At 46.7% G+C, this 24,750-nt stretch overlaps 1 protein-coding gene across 1 annotated transcript in view; it reads left to right on the top strand.

The window, feature by feature from the left end:
* Positions 1 to 632: 632 nt before the first annotated feature.
* LOC144807646 (uncharacterized) overlaps positions 633 to 24,750 on the top strand; it is a 32,041-nt gene continuing 7,923 nt past the window's right edge. The window contains exon 1 of the mRNA XM_078673270.1: positions 633 to 784. The gene's annotated coding sequence lies outside the window, so the exon portion shown is untranslated. The remainder of the gene's footprint in view (positions 785 to 24,750) is intronic.

Here is a 24,750-nt window from a genome sequence, read left to right as displayed (position 1 = left end):
TTGGCAATTTTGATAAGGAATAACCCAAAAACACAGGGAGATTAGAAAAAATCAGTTCTTTAAATTTTCGCTTTGACATATGACCTAAGGCCACACTGTATTTGGTCTTGTGTATGAAATTGCATGGTATATTTCTCTATTTACTTTGCTATGTACCATGATGTGCATCTAAAAAAACTGATAAATAAAGCGTTAAAAAAATAAAATGAAAAATTAATAAGCTGTCCAGTTTAATTGCACCACTATCACATATTCTCATATATTTAATAGCCTATAAACTGTCACTTATAGTTGAAAACTTTCTATAAATACTCTTTAGACCTCTGCATCAGTGTTTTGAAGATGCTCATGTGAAGTGAAACTGTAAATACTTTCTGAGACATCTAAAAACCCAGGCATTTCCTGCCACAAAATGCTTGTTTGTGTATATTCACTCCTGAAGACTAGATGTGATGGCTCTTTAAATGGCCAGCAGAGGGCGCGCCTCGCCTGCTGATGAAATCCACTGAGCACATTGCATGAAAGGGAGAAGATGTTCCTGTTCCAGGTCAGCGGTGGCAGAGCCAGTACAAGCAGCAGATGATGACATCATTTCCTGCCTCTCCCTCTGTGTCCAGCCTGCTGCAGAGGAGGAAGGACGCTCTGTCTGTCTGTGCAGTTATCTTCATCTTCAGACCCTCACAGCCCCCCCACCACCTCTCCCAGACCCCAAATCTGCACCTGCCCCACCCCAGCCATAGGAGGAGGAGAGAGCCTGGAAATGTCATCACTGGTTTCTGCTCAGGTAGGAGATTGTCAGCACCTTGTGCTGTGTTTGTAGAAATAGACTGAATAATCCTGGAGGAGAACTCCTTCAGGAGCCGGGCTCTTCTATCTGGGGTCCTCGGAAGGGGTGGAGGGGGGGGGGGCTTTCCGTCCGGTCCTGGGGGTGTTTGTGGTCATCATTTGTGTAAAAGAGGGGATCTGTGCACTGCACTGCATCTGAATGCACTGTGAGAAATATGTTCACACTGCACTGCATCTTACTGCACTATGAGGTGTCTGTACACTGCATCTTACTGCACTATGAGGAATCTGTGTACGCTGCACTGCATCTTAATGGACTGTGACAGATCTATGCACACTGCACTTTACAGCACTATAAGGAATCTGTGTCACTATAGTGCATCTTACTGTACTAAGGAATTTGTGCCACTTTACTGCATCTTACTGCACTGTGAAAAAATGTGTTCAAATTGCACTGCATCTTAGCGCTATATGATAAATCTGTGCACACTCTTTGCTCGGCTCTCGCTGTTAGATTGATATGAAGCCTACATGAAGGATTCCAAAGGACTCTTATAGTCATTCTGCTCTAGGTCACTTCAAAAGACACGCAATTGATGGACGGAATGCAGAACAAATCAAAACATTCACCCCCAGTCAAGAGATCTGGGTTAAATCCATCATTCTTTTGCTCACCATGCCACCCCAGTTTAAACCTGGCCATATGCAAATCAGTCTTGACCCTGTGCTTCATGGGAACAGTCCAGCCTGAACTGCCAAGCCAGGTCCTCCCTGGACCGGAAACAAGCATCCTAGGACCGGTTTTGGTACTTCACCAATCTTCAGCCAGTATAGCTTGATTCCAGTGGCACAGTGATCCCAGGACCCACGTCTGGGCATAATGGCGTGATAAAGATCAATTCAAAATGGTCAGGCGATTTAGTTGATGTTTCCTAAGTTAAATTTGCCCGGCGTTAGACGCCTCTAATACCATACGAAGTTATCCAATAAAGAGGCAGGCGCTGGAGACAGGAAGACAGGAAACAAGTTTTATTCCGACGGAGTAGAACACGTCAGATCGGACAACAAGGTATCGTCTCGAGGTGCTCTCTCAGCCTCTCTGAGACCTGGTCTTTTATACACTGGTTTAAGACATGTGAACGCTCTTTATTACAACAAAGACATTGTGAAGTATGAGGATGACATCCCCGGCACCCCCCCCCCAGTTCCGGCCCCTTCCAACACATGACAACAGTAGAGGCCCTTACCCCTCATACAATGGGAGGGGGCTATCACGCAGCTGAGTGTTCTGCCGATTCCTTTGGAATGTGTGCGCCTGATCGAATCTCAGGGGGTGGGGAGGTCATGATCAATAGTGGCTCCTTTCAAGAGAGGCGAGTGCATACAGTAGTGGGTAATAAACTGTATCCTCAGGCTGAGGGATGACCAGCGGTCCGTGCAGACAATCAGGCTCAGAGGAAGGGGTCATCAAAGGAGGGGTATTCATGAAAGGAAAGGAGGTGTTGGTCAGGCGCGGGGTGTAATTCCCAGAGACAGAGTCATGCGGGAGGGGAGGGTTCGTGACTTGTGCATGTGAGAGCGGGGGCAGCCAGGGTGCATGGGGGATGCTTGCAGGGTCAGGGAAGTGCACTGACGGGCGATCGTGAACAGGGAGACCATGGTACCTAAAATGGCCGTCGTGCTAGTTCATACGTGAGTCTGAGGGATGGGCAAGATGGCGCAGATGATGTTCAGCTCACGAACTAAAATTCCACAGTCCTCCCTTTTAACATGTCTCGCCAGCTTGTCAGTTCGGATCGATCCCCATGAGACCACGCACCTCTATCTCGTATAGGGGACTCATGTGCTCAGTTTTAAAGTCCAAAGTCTTAGGGCATATACAGTTGGAAATGAGTGCACACAAAGGTGGTAAACATTGAATACCTAAGCAACACCCACACAGTATCATGATTGGCTTCAATATAAACGTAAACAATCTCCATCCCCAGTCCTTCAAAGTGTCCCAGAACCAGCCTCCAAGCGACCATCCTTCCTGCTCCTGATGAACCTCTGAGGACAGTCTGTGGAGGTGTTCGATGGCTTTGTAGACTGAAGGTGAGTTATCTGGCACATAGGTGCAACAGCTGGAGCCGATGATGCGGCATGCACCTCCACGGTCGGCCAGAACCACATCTAGAACAAGACGGTTTTGAAGAGCCACCAGGCGGACTGCCTGAAGCTCAGCCGTGTTGTTAGCAAGGATGCCAGCGGTGATGTTAATGGTTGTTTCCACTGCCTGAGTCAGGTGTCGGATAGCGCGGCTATTTGCCATTGGGCCCCACAGAGGAACAAGTCCCTTCGCCGCATCCAGGAACTGTGCTCCGGTGGAGTCGGCTTGTCCAATGTCTCCAGCACGCTTTTGCCGGTGATGGTAGGCTGGGGCCACATATGTGGGAGGAAGAATGAAGGCGATGTAGCACGTACCCCTCCAGCCTTTCGGGAGCCAAGTGTAAGCTTTGGTGCCACAAACAAAGTACATATTCAGGGAAGCAACAAAGGAGGGGGGGTCAGCTGAGACCAATGTTTTGGTGATGCGACAGGAACTGTGACCCACCAGCTGCGTTCCCTGGCCTTCGAGGCATACGAGTCCTGTGACATTGATGACAGACAGGGCCACGGTCAGGGTGGCAGCCGTTTGTTTCCACAGGTGGGAGAAGGTGGGTCTGGCTGGATTGTGGAGCACTTGCATTTCGACTCTTTCTTTGGCAGGGATGTTCGTAAGGAAGGCTGAACCTGAAATCACAGGACAAAAGGGGGCAGAAGTCTTTCCTGTTTTGTTCAGCCAGAACCCATAGTAGAAGTGCGACACTGTTTGACCAGAAGCGGCGTTGTCCTTGTGGCTTTCCTGCAAGAGGATCAACCAGGCGAGGCAGGAGCCGTGAACTAAGAAAGGAGAAGGGATGAAGGGGATGGAGTGTCCGGTGGCATGCGGGAGCAACCCGCAGATCCAGCAGTTCGTGGCATTTGCAGCAAGGTTGTGCTGGTGCAACAGTTGCACGAAGGAATTGTTCCAGAACTCCTTACGCCTTTCTCGGAGCTGAGGTGAAAGGGTGATCAGGTAGTGCTCTTTCATGGTGGTTGGCTGTACAGTGGTCGGCAACATCTGGTGAGCGGGTGTGCTTTCTTCCAAGATCCAGAAGGAAGTCATGAGGAGGAGGCAAAAGAGGAAGACAATGAAGAAAGCGATTGTCTTTGATTTGTGCAAATTATCAGTCTTTGGGTTCCTGTAGTGGGTATTTCCTGTTGCTTCCGACGTCTTCTTATCTGGCGCTTCCATCATTTTCTTATCTGGCGCTTTCATCATCTTCATCTTCAAGGTGCTCGGTAGTGGGCAGAACCACAGACCTTGTTTAGCTTCTCTCCGGGTAACCCTTGGTTGCTTTGGGCCACCGTTCTGAGATTTTTAACTTAGTCAGTGGCCTACTTAGCCGAAGCTCCCTCCTTTCGACGCAGGAAATACCCTTCTCGGGATGGCACAGTGGGATCAGAGTGTTTTGCAAGTTCAAGTGCCTCGGTATCAGGATAGCAGTCCAGTGATGGTCGGTCTTCGTTCAGGACCTCTTCTTGGGTGCTGACGTTGTCTGTCGTGGCCAGGGTCGAGGAGACCTTCTTGCAGTGATGGCCGTGCAGCCAGTGCCTCTTTCCCTCCACTCGAAGAGCCGTCCGAGTGGTGATCAGTACTTGCCAGGGGCCCGTCCACCGGGGTTCCAGACTCTTAGCTCGTTGAAAGTTCCGGACTAGAACATAATCTCCCGGTTGGATATCGTGGCCGGGACCCCTGGAAGCATCGGGGATAGCCTGCTGCACCTGTTGATGAATGACAGACAACGTTTTAGTTAACTTGTATAAATAATCTGACAGTAGGACGTCGGGGACGTCGTGAATGTAGGTCGGTTTGGGAGCAGTCCAGAGGTTCATTGGTCGCCCAAACACAACCTCGTAGGGGGTCAAGTGGTGCTTAGTGGGAGTGGAGCGCATCGATAGTAGGGCCAGTGGGAGGGCATCTGGCCACTTAAGTCCTGTGGTGGCTACTATATTTGACAGTTTCAGTTTCAGTGTAGCGTTGTGTCGCTCAACCAGGCCAGCGGATTGGGGGTGGAAGACTGCATGGAACCTCTGTTTTACCCCCAACCCCTTCAGGATTAGTTGGATAACTTCAGCTATGAAGTGGGGGCCATTGTCGCTCCATAAAATTCGACAAAGGCCGTAGCGAGGAAAAAACTCTTTCAGTAGTACTTTAGCAGTAGTCATGGCAGTGTTATCTCGGGTCGGATAGGCTTCCACCCATTTGCTGAAGGCACATACAATGACTAATACGTACTTCAAGCCTTGGCACCTCTCCAGCTGGATGTAATCCATCTGGAGGACCTCAAATGGGTGGTCGGGGATCCCAAACCCTCCCCGGGGTACCACAGTTCCTTTCCCGGGGTTGTGTTGTAGGCAGATAAGGCACTGCTGGACCAGGCGTTTGGCCGCGTCGGGGATCTTGTTGTTGTGCCAGACTTTGGAAATGAGTTCAATCATGGGGGCAGAACCTATGTGTGCAGGGGAGTGTGCCATTGTCAGTATGGGGATCAAGTATGAGTCGGGCAGCAACCATTTGTTCTTGTCTTTTGTCCGCCAGCAGCCTTCATCGTCCCTTAGACCCACCCGTGCCCACTCAGTCAGTTCGTGGGGTGTGCTGGCCGATTGGATGTCCCTAATCGTTTCCCTAGCGTCGGTCCATTTTTCTGCTTGTGACCTGGTCACATACATGCGTGTCGTTGTCCTATTCTCAGCTGTGGTTCGGGCAGTGATGTCGGCTAGTGCGTTTCCCTGTCCGACTAAATCTGTCACCTTCTTGTGTGCCTGGCATTTGATTACTGCTAATCGTTTGGGGAGGAGAACTGCTTCAATTAGGGCGGAGACTAGATCTCCGTGAAGGATGGGCGTGCCGTGGGACGTCAGGAATCCCCTTTCCCTCCACAGGAGCCCAAAATGATGAACCACCCCGCAGGCATACTGGCTGTCCGTGTAAATGTTCGCCGTGGTTCCTGCTGCTATGATACACGCTCGTGTGAGGGCAATTAGTTCTGCTGCCTGTGCGGATCGCTGTGTGATGCGAGCTGTTTCAATTACTGTCCGGGCTGTCGTCACCGCATAGGCAGCTGAAGTGGTGCCATCTGGAAGTTTGATACATGAGCCATCTACCCATAGTTCTCCATCAGGGTCTGTAAAAGCAATGTCTCGGAGGTCAATTCTACTCCTAGTCTGTTCGTCCGTGAGGGTCACACAGACGTGTGTGGGGGGCACATCGGGGTCATTTTCAGGCAAGGGCAACAGTGTAGCAGGATTTAATGTCGTGCATCTCTTCAACGTGATGTGGGGGGCAAGTAGAGTCAATTCGTACCCTGTCAGTCGTGCACTAGTCAGGTGTTGAGTCTTGGTCTGGTTCAAAAGGGTGTCAACTGCATGGGGTACTAATACCGTGAGGGAGTTCGAAAGTACAATTCCCTCACTCTGGCGGATAGAGACAGCAGCAGCGGCTACCGCTCGAAGGCAGGCAGGTAAAGCTCTGGCGACTGGATCAAGAGTGGCAGAGAAGTAGGCACAAGGGCGTTGTTTGGCGCCGATGGGCTGAGTTAGAACAGATAATGCGCATCCCTCCCTTTCGTGAGTGAAGAGGGAGAAGGGCTTGGAGTAGTCTGGCGTTCCTAGGACGGGTGCCGAGCAAAGGGCATCCCGCAGCTCCTTAAAGGACGCTTGGCATTCGGAGGTCCAAGGGAGTGGGAAAGGGACATCTTTGGCCAACAGGGAAAGTAGGGGTTTTATGATGAGACTGAAATTCGGTAACCATTGTCGGCAAAAAGAGGTAAGGCCCACCAATGAACGGACTTGTTTCTGTGTTTTTGGGATGGGGGTGTCTAGGATGGTTTGGATTCGGTCGGGCGTAAGTTTCCTCCCTTCTTTGGACAGGAGATGGCCTAGATAAGTCACTTGAGGCTGGCAGAACTGTAGTTTCTTTTTGGAGACTTTGTGGCCATTCTCCGCAAGAAAGTGCAAGAGCTGGATAGTGGCCGTGATTGCAAGTGGAGTGGTGTCGGCCGCCAAAAGGATATCATCGACATATTGGATCAACACCACTCCGTCCGGTAGCTGGACAGCGTCCAACTGTCTTTTGAGGGCCTGGCTATAAATGCTGGGACTTTCAGTATAGCCCTGGGGAGCTCTACAAAATCGGTACGAACGGTTTTTTAAAGTGAAGCCGAAGAGATAACGGCTGTCTGGATGGATGGGGATAGAGAAAAATGCATTTTTAAGATCAATAACGGTGAAGGTGGTGGCAGTGGACGGGATGAGAGTCAGAATGGAGGCGATGTCTGAGACTACAGGGTACTGTGGTACCACCACTTTGTTGACTTCTCGCAGGTCGATGATGAAGCGGTACGCTTTCTCATCTCCCTCACCTTGCTTCTTAATAATGGGTAGGATAGGGCTATTGCAGACATTACTAACCACTTCCTCTACCACTCCTGCATCTACCAAGGACTGAATAATCGCTACCAACGCCTTCTTGCCTTCGGGCGATATCCGGTACTGTGGGAGTTTCGGGAGTATTGCATCTGGTCGAACAGTTATGTGTACAGGATCGATCATCATTCGTCCTACATCCGAGTCATTTCTGGCCCATAGGTACAGGGGTAGGGTATCGAGCAAGGATAGGTCAGCATCTGTTATGGTGTACATATGTCGTGTGGGGTAGGGTCTGGACATGCTCGGGTTGTCATACAGGATGACTCGGACTCCATCCGGGGAACACCTAATAGTAGCTCGGAAATGTTTCAGTAAATCAATACCCATAATGGCGTCAGGGGAGTTGGAGGAGAGCAAAAACGTTGTGTCAGTGGGATTGTTTCCTAGGTCAAAGGAGATAGGTACAGACAGGGGATTAGTGGAGGGCGTTCCATCGAAACCTATCGATGTAATGTGTGAGCCAGACAAGGGTGCCCTTGGAATCAGTCGCTTTGATAATACACTACGTATCGCTCCAGTGTCTACCAAGAATGGAGACTTTGTACCCAGGACCTTAGCAGTGACGTAAGGACCTTGCTGGTCAACACAGAGCTCGACTGGATCCCTCCCTTGCCCCTGGCCGTCCTATGCAGAGTCGTGAGTATTGTTGCAGTCGGACTGTTGGCACTGATTCTGTCGGGGGCGGTCAAATTTGTTTGGTCTGCCAGGTCGGTCATTGGTGGTGTCGTGGGTCTGCCCTCGCCCCTGCCCTCCAGTTTTGGGGCCATTTGTCATGTCCCTTGTCTCTTTATTTTTAATCATTTCCCGAAGGGCCAGGCATTGAGACTTCCAATGTCCAAATTCTTTACAAAATGCACACTGGTTCTCATCGAGGTCGGTTCGTGGAGCGCCGGATGTGGGGTTGCGGTCTCTAAGGGGCGGATTCCTAGGGGCATTCAACTGGTAGTTTCCCCTATACCGTTCCCTTCCTGTAGTCACTCCCTGCAATTGAGCAATCATCACTCGTTCCTTTAAGTCCTTTTTCTTTCTCTCAGTCGCCCTCTCGTTCTCGTTCTTTTGGTGTTCGTAATACTGAGCCATCTGAAGGATAGCTGTAGGTTTGGAGGCTCCCCAACTACTCTCGCTCGTCTGTAACTTTTGGGAGACCTCTTGCGATAGCCCCTTTACGTAGTTTTGCACGAATAGGTGTTGTCCGGTTGCGGGGGTCATGTCTTGGCCACTGTAGTCGGAGAAAACCGTCTTGAATCGGGAGAAGTATTCTGATACGTCCTCCTGAGGTTTCTGGCGGCAAGCCGTGACTACCGACCAGTCTATCTTCTTCTCTGGGATCAACGTCTTTAGCTTCTGCACTATTTTGTCGGGGAGTTCCAGTATGTCTTTTACAGGTTTCTTTCCGGGCTCTCGCTGCCTATCTAGTTCATTGAGTTGTTTCCAGGTGTGTCCGAACAGATCTGTGTGGTCGGCTTTCCGGATTTGCTTCCACACATCGGCCGGCAGACACAACCCGAAAAACAAATCAATGTCCGATAGAGTCATTATGGTTGAGCCCAAGGCTGTGCCTAGTTCGGTATAAAATGCTGTAGGGTTCTTTCTTAAATCGGGCAGGGTTTGCCTAAAAGTTAAAATATCTTGCCGATCCCATGGTTGGTAAACCCAGTTATACACAACCCTCCCTTTTGCATCTGCGTGGTTGATATCATCGTTTGTTCCCTGACCTCTTGGGGGAACCCAGTAGGGGGCGGCTTCTCTGATAGGCATCATAGTGTTGGCTGCTTCTAATGGGGGCTCAACCCTCTCAGGGACTGTGATCTTGACCTCTGGTTTCTGTTCCGCGAGGTGGCGGAAGACTTCAAGTGTTTGCATGAAGAGGTCCGTCACATCGCTCTCAGTCCCATCTCCAACATCGACCCTTCTATATAGAGCCGTCAGTTTAGCAGGACCCTTATTCTGGTACCTATCCTCATATGTATTCAGGGTGTGGTAGCTGAACCGTAAAATGAAATGCCGTCTGTGACTACCGGCATGTGAGTTGTGCATATTCATCGTATATTCTTCGCTCTCCTTCCGTTCTACCAGCGTTTTTGCTATTTTGTCAATTCCATCCCGCTCGTCTTTGCTCAACCTATTTGGTCTGGCTGTTGGGTGTTTGCCAGTCTCGAGTTCATCTGATGTTGTTACTAATGCGGCCGGTGAGAAGGCCGTAAGAGTCGGGGCACTAGCGCTAGGGTCACCCTCGCCTGCACTTTGAACTGGTGAGTGTTGTGCTAGAGGCTGGCAGGGAGCATAAGGAGGGGGCATGTAGATAATTGGAGGACCGAGCAGTAACTCGTCATTTGCCCGCTGTTTGGAGGGCATCTCCGGGTAGAGCGTAGGGGGGGTCCTGACAGGGCATTGGCCTGCCAGTCCTGATTCTTGTGTTTGTTTAACTTCCTCTTTTCTTCTTATTTCTTCATCTAGTTCTTTTGCGGCCAGATGGGCTGTTTTTCGCAACTCTTTCACTATTTTTGCTTCTTCTCTTTTTCTTCGCTGTTCTGCTTCTTTGCGCCACATGCCAATACTATCGAGCATAGTGGGCGTTGCCTTATTTATTTTTACAGCTGCTTCCAACGTTTTTATTTTATTTTCATCAAAAGAACCTATCAGTGGCCACTGACTTTCGGGATCCTTTTTTGTATATTTATGCCATAACTTACTATAAGCTATAGCGACTAGTCCTTGCTTAGTAAACATGTCCTTATTAGGGGTGCCTCCCAATGGAGCTGGATGGTTCATCTCTAATAAGCGGTCCGGGTTGACCCAACTACTAACCAATGGGGAGAAGATAGGCATGACGGATTACAATGGGTGCAAAAGCCTGCACTACCTATCTTTTCACTACTTGCAAAGACTGGACAGAATATTCTATTCTACGCTGTTTGCAAACAGAGAATACCTCCAAAAAGAACCAATTTCCAAACAGTCACAGTCTCCCTTCACTCTCTACAAAGGGAGAGAGAATATTCCTATTCTTCCCCGTTTGTAAGCAGAGAAGATCCTTAAGAGAACCAACTTCGAACAATTCAATGCTTGATTCAAGCAATCAATCAATGGGGAGAAAAATAGGCACGGCAGATTACAATGGGGGACAAAAGTCCGCGTTACCTACCCTTCACTATCCGCAAAGGAAGATAGAATATTCCTATTCCTCCCCGTTTGCAGGCAGCGAATATCTCAGAGAGCGACAAAGCAAATACTAGTATTTCAATCAATAAAAACAATCAATCAATTTCGCAATTCGTCGTGTGTCACGACCTTACCCGGACCGCATGGACAGTTTCTCGTCTTCCGCTTCCAGCGCCCGATCGTCCTCTACTCTCTGTTGCTATCGCGGCACTCCTGGTGGTTCCCAGTCAGGACCGTAGATCGCTCGGGAGAGGTCTGCTCGGAATCAGTGAAGTTCAGATGATCGGCTGTCAGACGAGGGTCTATCGGACAGGAGCTCTCCCGATCGTTGTAGTCGTTCACTCTGTCGTCGGGACCTCTCCCACTGGATCCACGTGTCGCTGATGGGCCCCGCGTTTGGGACGCCAATTGATAAAGATCAATTCAAAATGGTCAGGCGATTTAGTTGATGTTTCCTAAGTTAAATTTGCCCGGCGTTAGACGCCTCTAATACCATACGAAGTTATCCAATAAAGAGGCAGGCGCTGGAGACAGGAAGACAGGAAACAAGTTTTATTCCGACGGAGTAGAACACGTCAGATCGGACAACAAGGTATCGTCTCGAGGTGCTCTCTCAGCCTCTCTGAGACCTGGTCTTTTATACACTGGTTTAAGACATGTGAACGCTCTTTATTACAACAAAGACATTGTGAAGTATGAGGATGACATCCCCGGCACCCCCCCCCAGTTCCGGCCCCTTCCAACACATGACAACAGTAGAGGCCCTTACCCCTCATACAATGGGAGGGGGCTATCACGCAGCTGAGTGTTCTGCCGATTCCTTTGGAATGTGTGCGCCTGATCGAATCTCAGGGGGTGGGGAGGTCATGATCAATAGTGGCTCCTTTCAAGAGAGGCGAGTGCATACAGTAGTGGGCAATAAACTGTATCCTCAGGCTGAGGGATGACCAGCGGTCCGTGCAGACAATCAGGCTCAGAGGAAGGGGTCATCAGAGGAGGGGTATTCATGAAAGGAAAGGAGGTGTTGGTCAGGCGCGGGGTGTGATTCCCAGAGACAGAGTCATGCGGGAGGGGAGGGTTCGTGACTTGTGCATGTGAGAGCGGGGGCAGCCAGGGTGCATGGGGGATGCTTGCAGGGTCAGGGAAGTGCACTGACGGGCGATCGTGAACAGGGAGACCATGGTACCTAAAATGGCCGTCGTGCTAGTTCATACGTGAGTCTGAGGGATGGGCAAGATGGCGCAGATGATGTTCAGCTCACGAACTAAAATTCCACAGGCGCACTTGGGGCGGGAAAGCAAAAGACACACAATTGACGGACAGAATGCAGAACAAATCAAAACATTCACCCCCAGTCAAGAGATCTGGGTTAAATATCCATTATTCTTTTGCTCACCATACCACCCCAGTTTAGACCTGGCCAAATGCAAATCAGTCTTGACCCTGTGCCTCATGAGAACAGTCAGGCCCGAACTGCCAAGCGTGGTCCTCCCTGGACTGGTGATAAGCATCCTAGGACCGGTTTTGGGGTTTCACCCCTCTTCAGCCAGGATAGCTTGCTTCCAGTTGTCACTTCAGCAGGAAGGGGAGAACAAGGTGAACAAGCTGAAAAAGCAAGAAGAGGCCAGAGGAGAGAAATAAGAGGGATACAGAGCGAAAACACACGAAGGGTGGAGAAAAGAAATTAATACATATTGGCCAAAATGTGAAAGAAAGAAATTTGCACGGGAGCGAACCAGAGTTCTAAAAGATGGCCAGGAAAAAAATCTAATGAACAATGTTCATAAATTCATAAATTCAATAAATTCATAAATTGCCAAAAGTTGAATTATAGTATAGGAGCTAAAAATGTGATTTAAGTTTGACGTGAATGTGAGTCTTCAAGTGTTATAGGTGTAATGTGCTGGTTAGTGGTACCAATACTTGAACCAACTTTATAGCTTTAGATCTGGGATTTAATCCCAAGCACCGAACGGTGTAAATGAACCAAAGGGAGGGATCAATGTATTTTCGGGTTACCAATCTAAGCTCAAGTGACACAGTTAAGAGGTCCCAGGCTCCAACCGTCCTCATTTATAAATGTGTTTATGCACATACTGCACAGATCTGTGTTACCTTTGTATCAAACATACCAATCCTAATAAATTTTGTTGGAGTTGGCCCTTTCTAGGGTGCTTTCCCTCAATTTTATTTTTGATTTTGTCCCTCCTGGTTTTTCACTGATCTATGTAATAGCCTAAGGACTTTGATAGCTTTTTATATTGCCATTTAGTGCCAAAGTGATGTGCTTGTCATATACATGGTGATTAGTGTATACATGATTGGCTAAATTGAGTTTGTTGTTAGTCCATTGTCCAGAGGTAAGACATATACCTAGGGCATGTAACTCTTCTCCGTGGGCCTGCAGAACTGGTCGTGCCACACACGGAGGTAGTTCTTCAAATGTGCCGCAGATTTGCAATGATGGGGCCTGTGTGCGTAGGTTACTGATACTAGGCTTGGCATTTAAAAAGACGCTTGCCAAGGTTCGGCATGTCTCTTGCTATATCTGAGAATTCCTTGGGGACAGTGTGCGATGTTGGTAAAGGGTAGGGCAGGTGCGTGTGTCTGCTACATACACTGGTAGTGAATGGCACCGAGTAGTGTGTTTGGTACAGTAGGGCCTGCTCCTTGTATTGGATTGGCCTGAGGGATCTGTGGAAAGGCCATTGAGCTGGATTTCCTGCATGCAGAAGAGTGTCAGTATAGTCTTTGATATCGATGAGTTTGTAATGGCGAACCTGCTCCGGTGGTGAGAGTGAATTTGACATTATGACGGTGGAAATACCACTTTGGGAAAGTGGGAATGTCTGTACTCATGGCTCTGTATGCCTATCCACCTGTCTCCAATTCACAGCTGGCTGCTGGGGGGATGGCTACATCTGTGCATTTCTGATAAGACAGCCATAAACTAAGGGCTCACAGTATACTGTAGACCTCTCACTCTGAGGGGCCTTCCTGTGTTGGTTAAGAGGGGGTGGAATTGACACCAGCATTCCAAGTGGCAAGGTTGTGGCCCCACTAAAGATACAGTTCAAGCCTCCCAGGGTAGGATGTCAGACATGACAACATTTAGAGAAGTCCCGTGCATTTCAAAGGTGGCCTTTTGAGCTGATCTCATCTTCATAGGTCATTGTGTGTGTAACCACTCGGGCTCTGCCTTTAGGAGTTAGAGACGCTTTGGGGATTGGATACATACTACGCTGGTTTGATGCTAGGATATCAACAAGAAGAACTATTGGGGCGGGGGGCTGCAACTGGATTATCTGCAAACCAGTGGTAGCCTGGGGCTTGTTGTGCTCTAGGACTGGGACTTTGCCTGGATGCTGCTGGCGTGCAGCTAATTGACAACTGTTGTGGCCCAGGTCCCCAACCACTCTCCAAGGGTAGTTGACTGGCCTCCTGTCCTCGAGTTCCCAGGGACAGAAAAGATCTCCCTGTTTCCACAAGATCGTAAGGAGCACGCAGGTTGCGGCGTAAACATGTGGAAGTGATCATCGGTTGGGACAAGGACCCTCCCGACATGTGCAGTCATCAGACGAGTGAGCTGGTAAAGTTCAGTGGCACGCCTGGGGTGGCTATAGCGTGACAAGTTCAACGAGTGCAGGGGACGTTTAATGAGTCCAAGAGGCTCGAGCTTACAGCTCGAAACCTCTGCTAGTTTGTATTCTTAAGCGTATGGTTTCTTAGCAGTGTTGAGAGAAGTTTGCATAGTCTGCGATAGCCAAGCTGGCAGCATAGTGGGTGGCCGACCTCCATATTGGGAGGACAACAGTGCCTCACATCGCCGCCTCAGTCTCAGAGGTCACTGGCTCCCTCTCCCCAGGCCCATGCCACAAGGTACTACTTTGTTAAGGATAGCATGACTGAAAGGTCTTGTCGTGCCTTGTGTGCACCCACGACTTGCTCCCTGGAGCAAATGTAGCTCCCACCTCTGCCAGAGGCGAAATCATTCTCCAAATTGGGAGCATGCCAGCTTCTGGTGTTGCAGTCTTTTTCCTGCGGGGAAGGCGCCACTGGGTGCATGAGGACACAATCTGAATGGACGAAAACATGTAACTGTTTCCTTCCGCTTTAGGTGGTCCCTTAATCTAATCAAAGTGTCGACAGCAGGGGTAATCTGTATCGTTGGCTGGTGTAGTTTGAGTGGCTGAGGGGCTAAGTCGCAAGGTGTAGAAAGAACCTGTGATTTCTTGACCATTACAAGTATACGGAGTACGCGATAATGGGAATGTTGTTGTTTATGCAAATGTGTTAGCAGAAAAGTAGAATACCTCTGAATATCTGAATAGCCTGGATATGTTTCTGTTGCTTTTAATGTGGAACGCATTGCTTGTATTGTGTGTATGTTGCTTACGAGGCTGAAGGGATAATGGTGCAGGCGAACGCCTAGGACAATTATATATATGTTAATGCCGTTATGCTGCTAATGGAAGAGTTTGAACATTTTATATATAACTGTAAAGTCTAAACGCAATATGTATGTCATTTTGATTTCAATGTGTGTGCAATACAAAGACCAGAGTTGTATACATACTGTGTGGAGTCTTTTTATAGCATCCACAGGGTGTTTCGAGGTTGAGGGTTGTTCCAACACTTTACACTTTGACCCTGAGGATAAGCCTGACTGCTCTGTGCCAAGCTATCCAAGAGTGAGCTTAGGTTATCAGACAAGTGTATTGTACTCATCCTATCTAGGACAGTGGATTCTGCCTGGCTGAGATGCATACCATCCTGCATACCATCCTGAAACTGCTGGGTCTAACAAATTTCTAATAATATATACATTGAAAACAAATTTAAGATGCATCGATTTTGCACCCAGACCAAATCAATCTGTCCCAACTCTAGACATGTTTTGAAGAGCCATGTCTTCAGCTTCTTGCTTAGCTCATGAAGTGAGGAGGAGCCTCTGATGTGTTGAGGGAAGTCGTTCCACACTTTAGGAGTGATGTATGAGAAGAGTTGACCTGGATCTGTTCCTGAGTATGATTCTTGGCTGAATGGAGGTGCATAGAGGGTTGATGGAAGGAGATGCAGTTGTGTAGGCAGGGATTTGTTGGGAAGTGTCTTGAATGTGTGGGTGAGGAGTTTGAACTGTGGGCGCTTATGTATCTGGAGCTAGGGAGCTGTTGTATGTGTTCTGAGTGGGAGGTTGAGGATACGTCTGGCTGCCGCGTTTTGGGTGGTTTGCAGCCCTCTGGTGAGCTGTTTGATGATTCCTGCATAGAGAGAGTTCCTGTAGTACAAACTACTGTTGATGAGTGTGTGGATGACGGTCTTATGGTGATTCTCTGGAGTCATTTGAAAATGTTCTTTAGGGTGTGGAAGCAGTGACGACATTGACCTGGGCGAACATGTCCACCTTTTTGTTGATGATGATTCCTAGGTTGCTGGTGCACGAGCTGGAGATGGGAGTAGGTCGTAGGTTGGATGGTGGAGTCTCATGGACAGGTGATGTTTCCAAAGATCAACACTTCTATATTGTCAGTATTGAGTTTGAGACAGTTAAACTTCATCCTAGTGGCTACTTCCATCATGCAGGCAGTGAACTTGTTCCTTTTGTTCTGGATTTTGTCCGAGAGGGACAGTATTAGTTGTGTGTTGTCAGTGTAGGAGAGGATATTGATGTGGTGGGTATGGATGGCGTTGGTCGGTGGTGTTTTTTAAGTGTTAAATAGTGTTCTGCTGAGGAGTGAACCTTGAGGTTGAGGAGATGAGATTTCTAGTTTCAGGTTGACTGTCGGAGTTCTTTTTATCTGGAAGAAGCAGATCAATTTCATGCAGGTTCTTGAATCTCAATCCTGTGAAGGCACCTGATGAGGGTGAGATGTAGTACCATGTGACACACCGCCATGAGGTTCAATAGGATGACAGCCTTACCCTCTCCTCTGTCTAGGATCATGCGAATAGTGTAGGTAGGTTCAATGAATTCTGTTTCCATACTCTGGTTGGGACTTCATTTAGACTGGATGGCATTGAGGAGCTGGTGGTTGACCAGGTAGTTGGTCAGATGCTTCTTGATGATTTTCTTTTAGACTTTGGCCATGTATGATAGGAGGTTGATTAGTCATTAGTTTGAGAGTTTGGTGAGGTTCACAGAGGGTTTCCTCTGCAGGGCTGTGACAGTTGCCTTACCCTGGATTTCTGGGAAGAGGACCGCATTGATGGAGTCATTCAGGATGGGAGTGAGGACTTCACTGATGGTGGTTAGACCTTTGTTGAAAGTGTGGTGGGGGCATGGGTCTAGGGTGCCCCACAGTGGATGTTCTTCATGGTTGCAGCAGTCTCTTTTGTGGAGATGGCGTTCTACATGGTCAAGGTCCATTCTTTAGCTGACATTGGAAGACTGGATGCGAGGTTGCTGGAGTCAGTTTGCCGGTTGAAGTTGGCGTAGGTGGATGTGATGTAACTTCCAAAAGAAGTTACAGAGCTTGTTGCATTGGGTCTTGTAAAGGGAGATGTTGCTGGAGTTGGCTGACTATGAAGAAGATTTATTTGGTGCTGTTGTTGCTGGCTTCGATGCATTGAGTGTGGGCTGTTCACTTGGCATTTCAGACATGCTGGTGGAAGTATGTCAGGGCAGATTAGAAGACGTCATTGTCTGCGGTGTCTTGGATCATTCTCAACTTGTTTTCCAGGTGCTTACAGTGCTACATCACGATCTACAGTTCTTCTGTGTACCAGCTGGCTTGCTTTTGTGATCTTGATTTTTATGTGCTTGAGGTGGGCCAAGTTGTTGGTGCAGGTGGTGATCTATTCATTGAAGTTCTTGATGTCTTCCGTTAGGTTGCTAGTGTGCTTGGGGAGGCGTATGGAGAGGGCCGATGCCCAGACCTTCTCTGAGATGTTCTTCCAGCAGCAGTGGCCGCCTGTCCAGAGGTTGTGGATCTCCTGTGATCTAGGATGGTGAGCTTGAAACTCAAAAGGGTGCTTCAGTGCAGGCGTTGTTTTGTAGACTCTGATGTTGTTTAGTGTGGAGAAGAGAGGGGCCAGGAAGTGTTTAGCAGTGTGGATGGGTCTAGTGATATGCTGAGTAAAGTTGGGGTTCGTAACGCTTTTGAGGAGGGTATTTGAATTTCAGTCATTACGGTCCTAAAGTTAGAAGTCATAACTTTAGGACTCCTAGATGCCTTCTGTGAATACCGAAAGTGTTAAAATTAGGATTTTTCTCAGTTTAGGAGTAGTAAAGTTAGGAGTCCTAACTTTAAGACTCCTAAATGACTTCTGTGAATACCGAAATGAGTAAGTGCCTTCCATGAAAACCAAAATGAGTAAGTGCCTTCTGTGAATACAAAAATGGTAGTAAGTTTAGGATTTTGTCTTATGTTAATTCTGTGAATCTGGCCCATTGTGTTTAGATTCTTTATCATACTCTTATAGAAGGGACAATAAATACCAACTGGATGTCACATTCTGAGGGGGTCCAGGTGTGTTGTGTGTGTTATATAGAATAACGCTTACTGCTATGCATTGTTTATCTGATGAGTGCAACGCACCGGCTGCTCTGGCATCGTCCTTCGCTGGAGTGCATGCTCTCAGCTGTGCATTTATTGTTAGGAATAGTCGATAGTTAGGGGATAGGATGTATGAAACTAACCTTAAAGTATGTTCGGAATTGTGCCTCCCTTCGCTTTTGGTAATTTACAGACGGTCCCCAGACGACGTAAAAAGCTGTCTCCAACATAAGCCGCTGCTTGGCTTACTGTTCTTTGGACGTGACCACGCCCCATTTATTTGCGTCCGAGTTCCTCTTCGAGTCCTGCCTAGCGCCCTGTATTAGGAGTTTCCAGCAGTCTCGTTTTGATTACCGGATCGTTCTCGCCTCTGAAGATTTTCTTTTCCCCGGTGAGTCAGTCGCGCGTTCCTCTCCTGTTGCCCTTCCAGAGCCGGACGGCGCTTCTCACTTCTTCCCCCCGAGTGTGTGGCTGTTCCGTTCCTGCTGACTCCTGGAGCTGGACGGCACACCTCCCCTTCCTCCAGAGTGTGTGGCTGGTCTGCTCTCACTGCCCCCTGGAGCCAGACGGCGCACCTCACCCCTCCTTCCGAGTGTGTAGCTGTTCTGCTCTCGGTGCCCCCTGGAGCCCGACGGCGCACCTCATCCCTCCTTCCGAGTGTGTAGCTGTTCTGCTCTCAGTGACCCTGGAGCTGGACGGTGTACCTCACCCCTGCCTTCCGAGTGTGAGTTTGTTCCACTCTTCCAGGTCCACTGAGCCAGACGACTCACCCTTTTACTATTCTGGATTGTTCTGCTCCATATTCCCTACAGAGCCAGACAAACATAACAGCTATTATTTATCCCTTCACTATTTTGAGGCCTGAGGCTCTTTTTTATATGTAACACTTAAGGAGCACTTTAACGTGATTGATGCTCTATTTCTCTCTTGAGCAGTATCTCACACAGCTACAACTCCTAAGCTTTGGCATTCATTCCACTTCCGTATTTTCAGTATTTTGGAGCTACTCTCTCAATAGTGTTTTTAACCACCATTTGATTCCTCTAGTTCTATTTTGTATGAATGGCTGTATGAGAGTATCTTATTCCACCAAGTCCCAACAACAGAATTTATTAAACATTTGAAGACGCCCTCAACTTTCACTCATTCATTGTGGAGGCTCTTCTCTGCTGTTTTCCAAGACCTTCGGGGGGACACTGGGGTAAGTGGAGCACTGATCTGAACATAGATTAATGTTTAAATGGATTCTTGTCTATAAAAGATATTCTTTTGTTTACAGTGCCAGTCTCTCCAGTCAGCCCATTACAGAATTCTCTATCATCATCTTCTGGGGAAGAGTGGTGGACACTCTATGGTTTATTTCCATACTTTTAGGGAACAGCCTTCAGTGAGTGTGTTTAATGTTTGCATTCCGGGTGCTGTTTTCTGGAAGTTGGGGGAAATTCCTCTTCGCTCCTGTGGAATCTCGCTTATACCAGGCTTAACCCGACATTTATTTGTGTTTGAGTGTGTGCATCTGACTTGTTTCTTTAGGTATTAGATCCTGGGACCTCATGTGATTTTTCTGTTGCAATCTTCCTGGTGTGTTTGAAGCTTGTTCCATGTCTGGTGTTTCCATCACGGTAAATGCAAGGAATACAGATGACAACTGTGTTATGTTGATCTGATAAAGGGTCACTCTGTAACCGTAACAAGTATTTTATGATGATATAGGTAGGGGTGGGTGGAATTTGCGTTACGCAAATCTCCGCGAAACGGTAAAAAATCTCCGCGGAACGTTCAGAAATTCCGCGAACAAGCGGAATTGCTTGTTCGTGATGCTTTTTTACTGTTTGCAATCACTGTTTGCGTGCTCGGGGGGAAATATCTTGCGAACACGCATTTGAGAACGCGAACAAGCAAAATATTTCGCAAAGTCGCGGAACGCAGAATTTCGGGCAATTTCGCATTCTCCGCGGAATGTGAAATTACCCAAATTACCCAAATTCCGCGAGCGGAACGTAATTTACCTCCCAGACCTAGATTTAGGTAGTGCAGGCAACAGTTGTTCTCTGGTGTGCTGGACTCCTAAGAGCGGGCCCTTTCTATAAATTAATCCAAATCTAACATTCCCCCTCCCTAATTGAGTTATCTACTACCCTGGCTGTTTGTGTCCGTGTCTGGAGCATGGATGGTTTCTGTTACTGGCTTGTGGTGTAAGTGTTTCCCTTGGAATTGTGTGTCCTAATCATGTGTATTCCCCCTATTTTCAGGGTAGCTTTCTTCACGCAGGCCTATATTAGTTTCAGGGTGCTGCACAGCAAGAGCAAGAGCAAGAGCAAGATTACAACCACTGGTAACGAGGCCTTCCATAGGCCTGCGATCCACTTTGGTACCCAGATAAACAAACCTGTAAACCATTCTATGTTTGGGGCACCTCCTTCTTTAATCATGATCTGCTGTAGGTTTTACAGTATTTGGAAGGCGATTGACAGTGTGTCATTGTCTAGGTCTTTCATGGGGATGAAGGTACAGCACACTGTACCTATCTTGGCGCATACGCACCCTTCCATTGTGGTATTAAGTCCAACACATATCGGTGCTACATCACAATGAGGCAGATGGTACACATTTCTTCTTTGCTTTTGGCCAGTTTCAGTGGTGTTCATCATTTTCAGCAGTTCCCACCTGATGATCTGCAGCCACCGATCGGCCACTATTCTGATATCCACGGCTGTGTCCTGGATCACAAGCTCAGCGTCTTGTTCCTCACCGAAACATGGCTCACTCAATCTACATATGTTGAACCTGTTTGGGCTCCCCCTCTAAGATATCTCATTCAAAGATGCAAAGGACCCTGTGGCAGAGGGGTTGGTATCACAATCATTTACAGAACCTATATTAAGTGCATTCTGTTCCTTGGCCATATTTAGGCCTGTGAAAGCATGCCATTAAACTGTATTTTAGCAAACCTTTAACATTTTTAGGCTTCCTGGTTTATAGACCACCAGGCACCTCTAAAAAGTACAGACAAGACTTCTTGACATATGCTAGCCAAGGAATACTAATGGCTTGGTCAAGGCTGAAAATATCTTTTATTACAGCTTGATTCAACATAACCGAGTCCCTTTTCCAAATACGAAACCATAAGAGGAGCGGGGCCAGTTTGAGTCAGTAATAAAAGGGAGTTTGAGTTCTTTGTGGGCAATAAGATTCGAGCAAGCCAGAGTAACTGAAAGCAGCTTGTTAACATGCTTATCCTCCAATTTCTGCAGAGCACCCACTTCAGCTGTGCCCCATATTTCTGCTCCGTAAGGGGCTATGGATTTTGCCAAATACATTTCTACCATTCCTCTAATTGATTTTTTACCCAGTTTAGAGGCAAATTTCCACAGAGCAGCTATGCTTCTTTGCAACAAATTAATTCTGTTTTCTACCATAGCAGACCAGTTAAGTTTGTAATCGAAGAAGAGGGCTAGATAGACAAGCATTTGCAATGCAAAAGGTTTTGCATTCACACAAGTTTGAGCTATTGGCACTATAAATGACAATGCCTTTTATTTATATTTTGCTTTTTAAAACTTAAATACAAAGGTATTGTCATTTATTTACAATACTAATAGCTAAAGCTCTAGCAAATGTGAGACCTATTGCATTGCAATAAAGGGCCTTTTCAACCGCTTGTTAGATTGTAAATATCTGAGGATGAGACCGGTCTGCAACGTCTTCAAAGTAGTGATAAATAGTGCAGTGAAGAAGATGTGTAAGTGTTGTAAATTACACAGACACAAAGTGTGAAGTGAGAGTTACATATGATCCGAGCTATAAACACTAACAAGGCGCTCCAACACCTTTTGCTCTGTGATTACACTTCCGTGGCTCAGGAGAAAGAGTAGGGGGGCTATTTCCTGCCCTCTCTGTGATTTGAGTGTGCAGTGTGGTATCTCGTATTGTCATTGCTATCTTTGGCCTACTAAAAAACACTCCATCTGCCGTAGGGCCTTGGCTTCACCTCCTGGTGCAGGGCGGGCTGTGCTTTATGGCAGGCATGGAGGGAGGGAGGGAAGGTTGGTCTCAGCTGCAGCTCCAGCCTTGTACAGTGCCCCTGCTATTACTAGTGAGCGAGAGGCGCTGAAGTGGTGGTATCGGTACTGGTGGTGGTGGAGATGGTGGTGGTGGTGGTATTGGTAATAAAACAGGCTTTTTAAAACAATCGGTCAGGAGGCTTTAATACAGATGACATGTAACACAGATGTGCTTTTGTCAGCTTCCCGCACTCAATATGGAGGGTGGGGCATTTTTTCAAGGTTAAGAAACAGAAAAAGTATATTGTTACATTAATGGATCAGCTCTTCAACTTACTGGGAAAGGAACTCCAGACTCCACATTATTTGTGGTCAATAGCACATTTCTATCCTAAAGTTGAACCAAGTGCAGGAAATTAGTAGTCTATGCTTATATATGGGCTCAATGCATGTCCAGGCCCAGTACTCAGTTTAAATCCATACCAACCAAATTTCCCAACTGAAAGCAAATTTAATCATAATTCTTTTATCAGATTATTTTCTCAAAAAAGTAGTGATTTTTAGTTCCTTTGTCCTGAAAATATACGGTTATTTAAAGCGTTATTAAACCGTTAAACAAAGAAAATGCTTTGCGGAACTGATGAAGTTCACAAAGATTGCAAAGTTGCAAAGTTTTAAAAAACTTTACAGTGTTGCGGACATAAAGCCTTTGCAACGTCACTCACCAATAGCACAAACAGAAAACAAACACTAAAATAATTCAAACAACATTAAGAAGTGTAATCAAAATTGCACACTTCAAACCCATGGGCATTTCACCCAATCAATCTGGACAGCACTGACACAGTGTCTCCTAGGGCACTGGTAAATAGGGGCTGAAAAAACCAGCTGCAGTTGTACGATAAAGTTTTTCAATAAAGTTTTTTAGTGCTTCTTATCTTCAAAAGTATTTTATTCATACTCATGGAAATTGTTCAATGTAAATACATGATCACGTTCATTATTTTCCTTCATGGACGATATATATCATACTTTCTTCTTTTTCATATGTCAAAAAACATTCCTTCCAATGCATTTCGGCCATGTGGCCTTCATCAGGGAAGTCTGTGAAACAGAGAATGTATCTGTCACTCCTTTATACAATATACAAATGTATCTGTTTCTATCTAAGTTAGCAAAACATACCATGAATAAACAAAGTATATAGAGAAACGAAAAGCTACCAGGTTTAAATGTATGCACTGATCAGGGAACTTGTTCGTATCGCTACTCTCCATGATGTGTCACATGGGTGAAATTAAATAAATGGTCCAAAATCTGAGACCCATGGAACACCTACAGAGGACATGTGTGTAGCCCACCCTGTGGTTTTGACTTTGATGCTGTCCCTTCCCCATAGATTCCGATAAGTAATAATGCTACTCCAGTGTATGTTGTATGTCACCACTGTTAGCATAAATTCCCTTATCCTTCGTAATGTATGTAAATGTCAATGACTGTTAATAAAAAGATTTATTGAAAAAAAGCACATTCAAACTCCGAACGTATACAGTCATTCAATGCAGGGTCATTGGATAGCAACCACTTACACATCAACAGGAAATTAAATCAGCATATTCCACAAGGCAAGCCATGGGTGTTTGCTAAGCATTTTGATACAGACTGTTATTCTTAAAATAGTATGGACATTTTGAGGAAACAAAAAACAAAATCCTGCAGAAATACAAGGTGCAGGAAGACTAACAAACTCTCAAAAAATTAAATTAACAAAAAACCCTATTTATGAATTCCTTTATCCTTCCAGAGCGGGTATGGTGCCAGAAAACTGTGGTTGTAATATTGTCAGACGTAAATATTGCGCCCTGTTGATTCAAAACCATTGCTACACTGGAGTAATAACATGAAATCTACCCCAATGGGACGATATTTTTGTGAACTATATTTAGGTCAAAATGTTTGTCAGACATAATTTCTGATTACGATATTCAGACTTGAAGCCCAGAGTGGAGTGTACGAACTTGTAATTATATTATTTGAAGTTTTATATAACACACTACCAAGATTGAAAATGATTTTCACTGTTTGCTTCTTAAATGCTAATATTTCAAGAAGATAGTTTTTTTTTTTAAGTCTGTAGCCCACCTAAAATATCCAGTTTCTAGAACAAGTAGTTGCAGGTTATCAAAAGACTTTTTTGGGGAGTTTAATATAGCTCAAACTAGACATGAAGGTATCAGAGCCCTTTACATGAGCAGCGGTTGCTTACAGACGGACACATTCATTTCTCTTTTGTTATGCTTGGGGAGATTAAGTGGTTTGCCCAGAATCACAGGATGTGGAGCACCCCTGCTGAGACTCGACCCCAGCTTCGAGCCTTCACTCTGAAGGTATTTAAAGAGGCCATCCAGTGTAGAGATGAAAAAAGGTTCACTTTCCCCAATTCAGCATCTTTATCAATAGGCCTTCCAGAATGTTCCTTTGTTCGATGAAATCAGTTGGGGTGTGGATATCCAGTGTAACATAATTCACTGAATTGTCCATTTAATGCTTAACCACATCTTACAGTTTTGTGTGTGTTTACAATCGCTTCGTCAGCAGAGAGCCGACAGAAACTAGAGTGCTGCAAGGCGGCACCGGGATACAGCATAACACTTCCTGCAAAAACCAAGTAACCGATATTACAATTTAGCAAAATAATATGCACCAGGAGAAATCAGAATATAATACTGATTTATTGACCCGCGCACATT

The sequence above is a fragment of the Lissotriton helveticus genome, chromosome 1_2 (assembly GCF_964261635.1).
Source record: "Lissotriton helveticus chromosome 1_2, aLisHel1.1, whole genome shotgun sequence".
Taxonomy (NCBI): Eukaryota; Metazoa; Chordata; class Amphibia; order Caudata; family Salamandridae; genus Lissotriton; species Lissotriton helveticus.
This window is presented reverse-complemented; position numbering and strand designations above follow the sequence as displayed.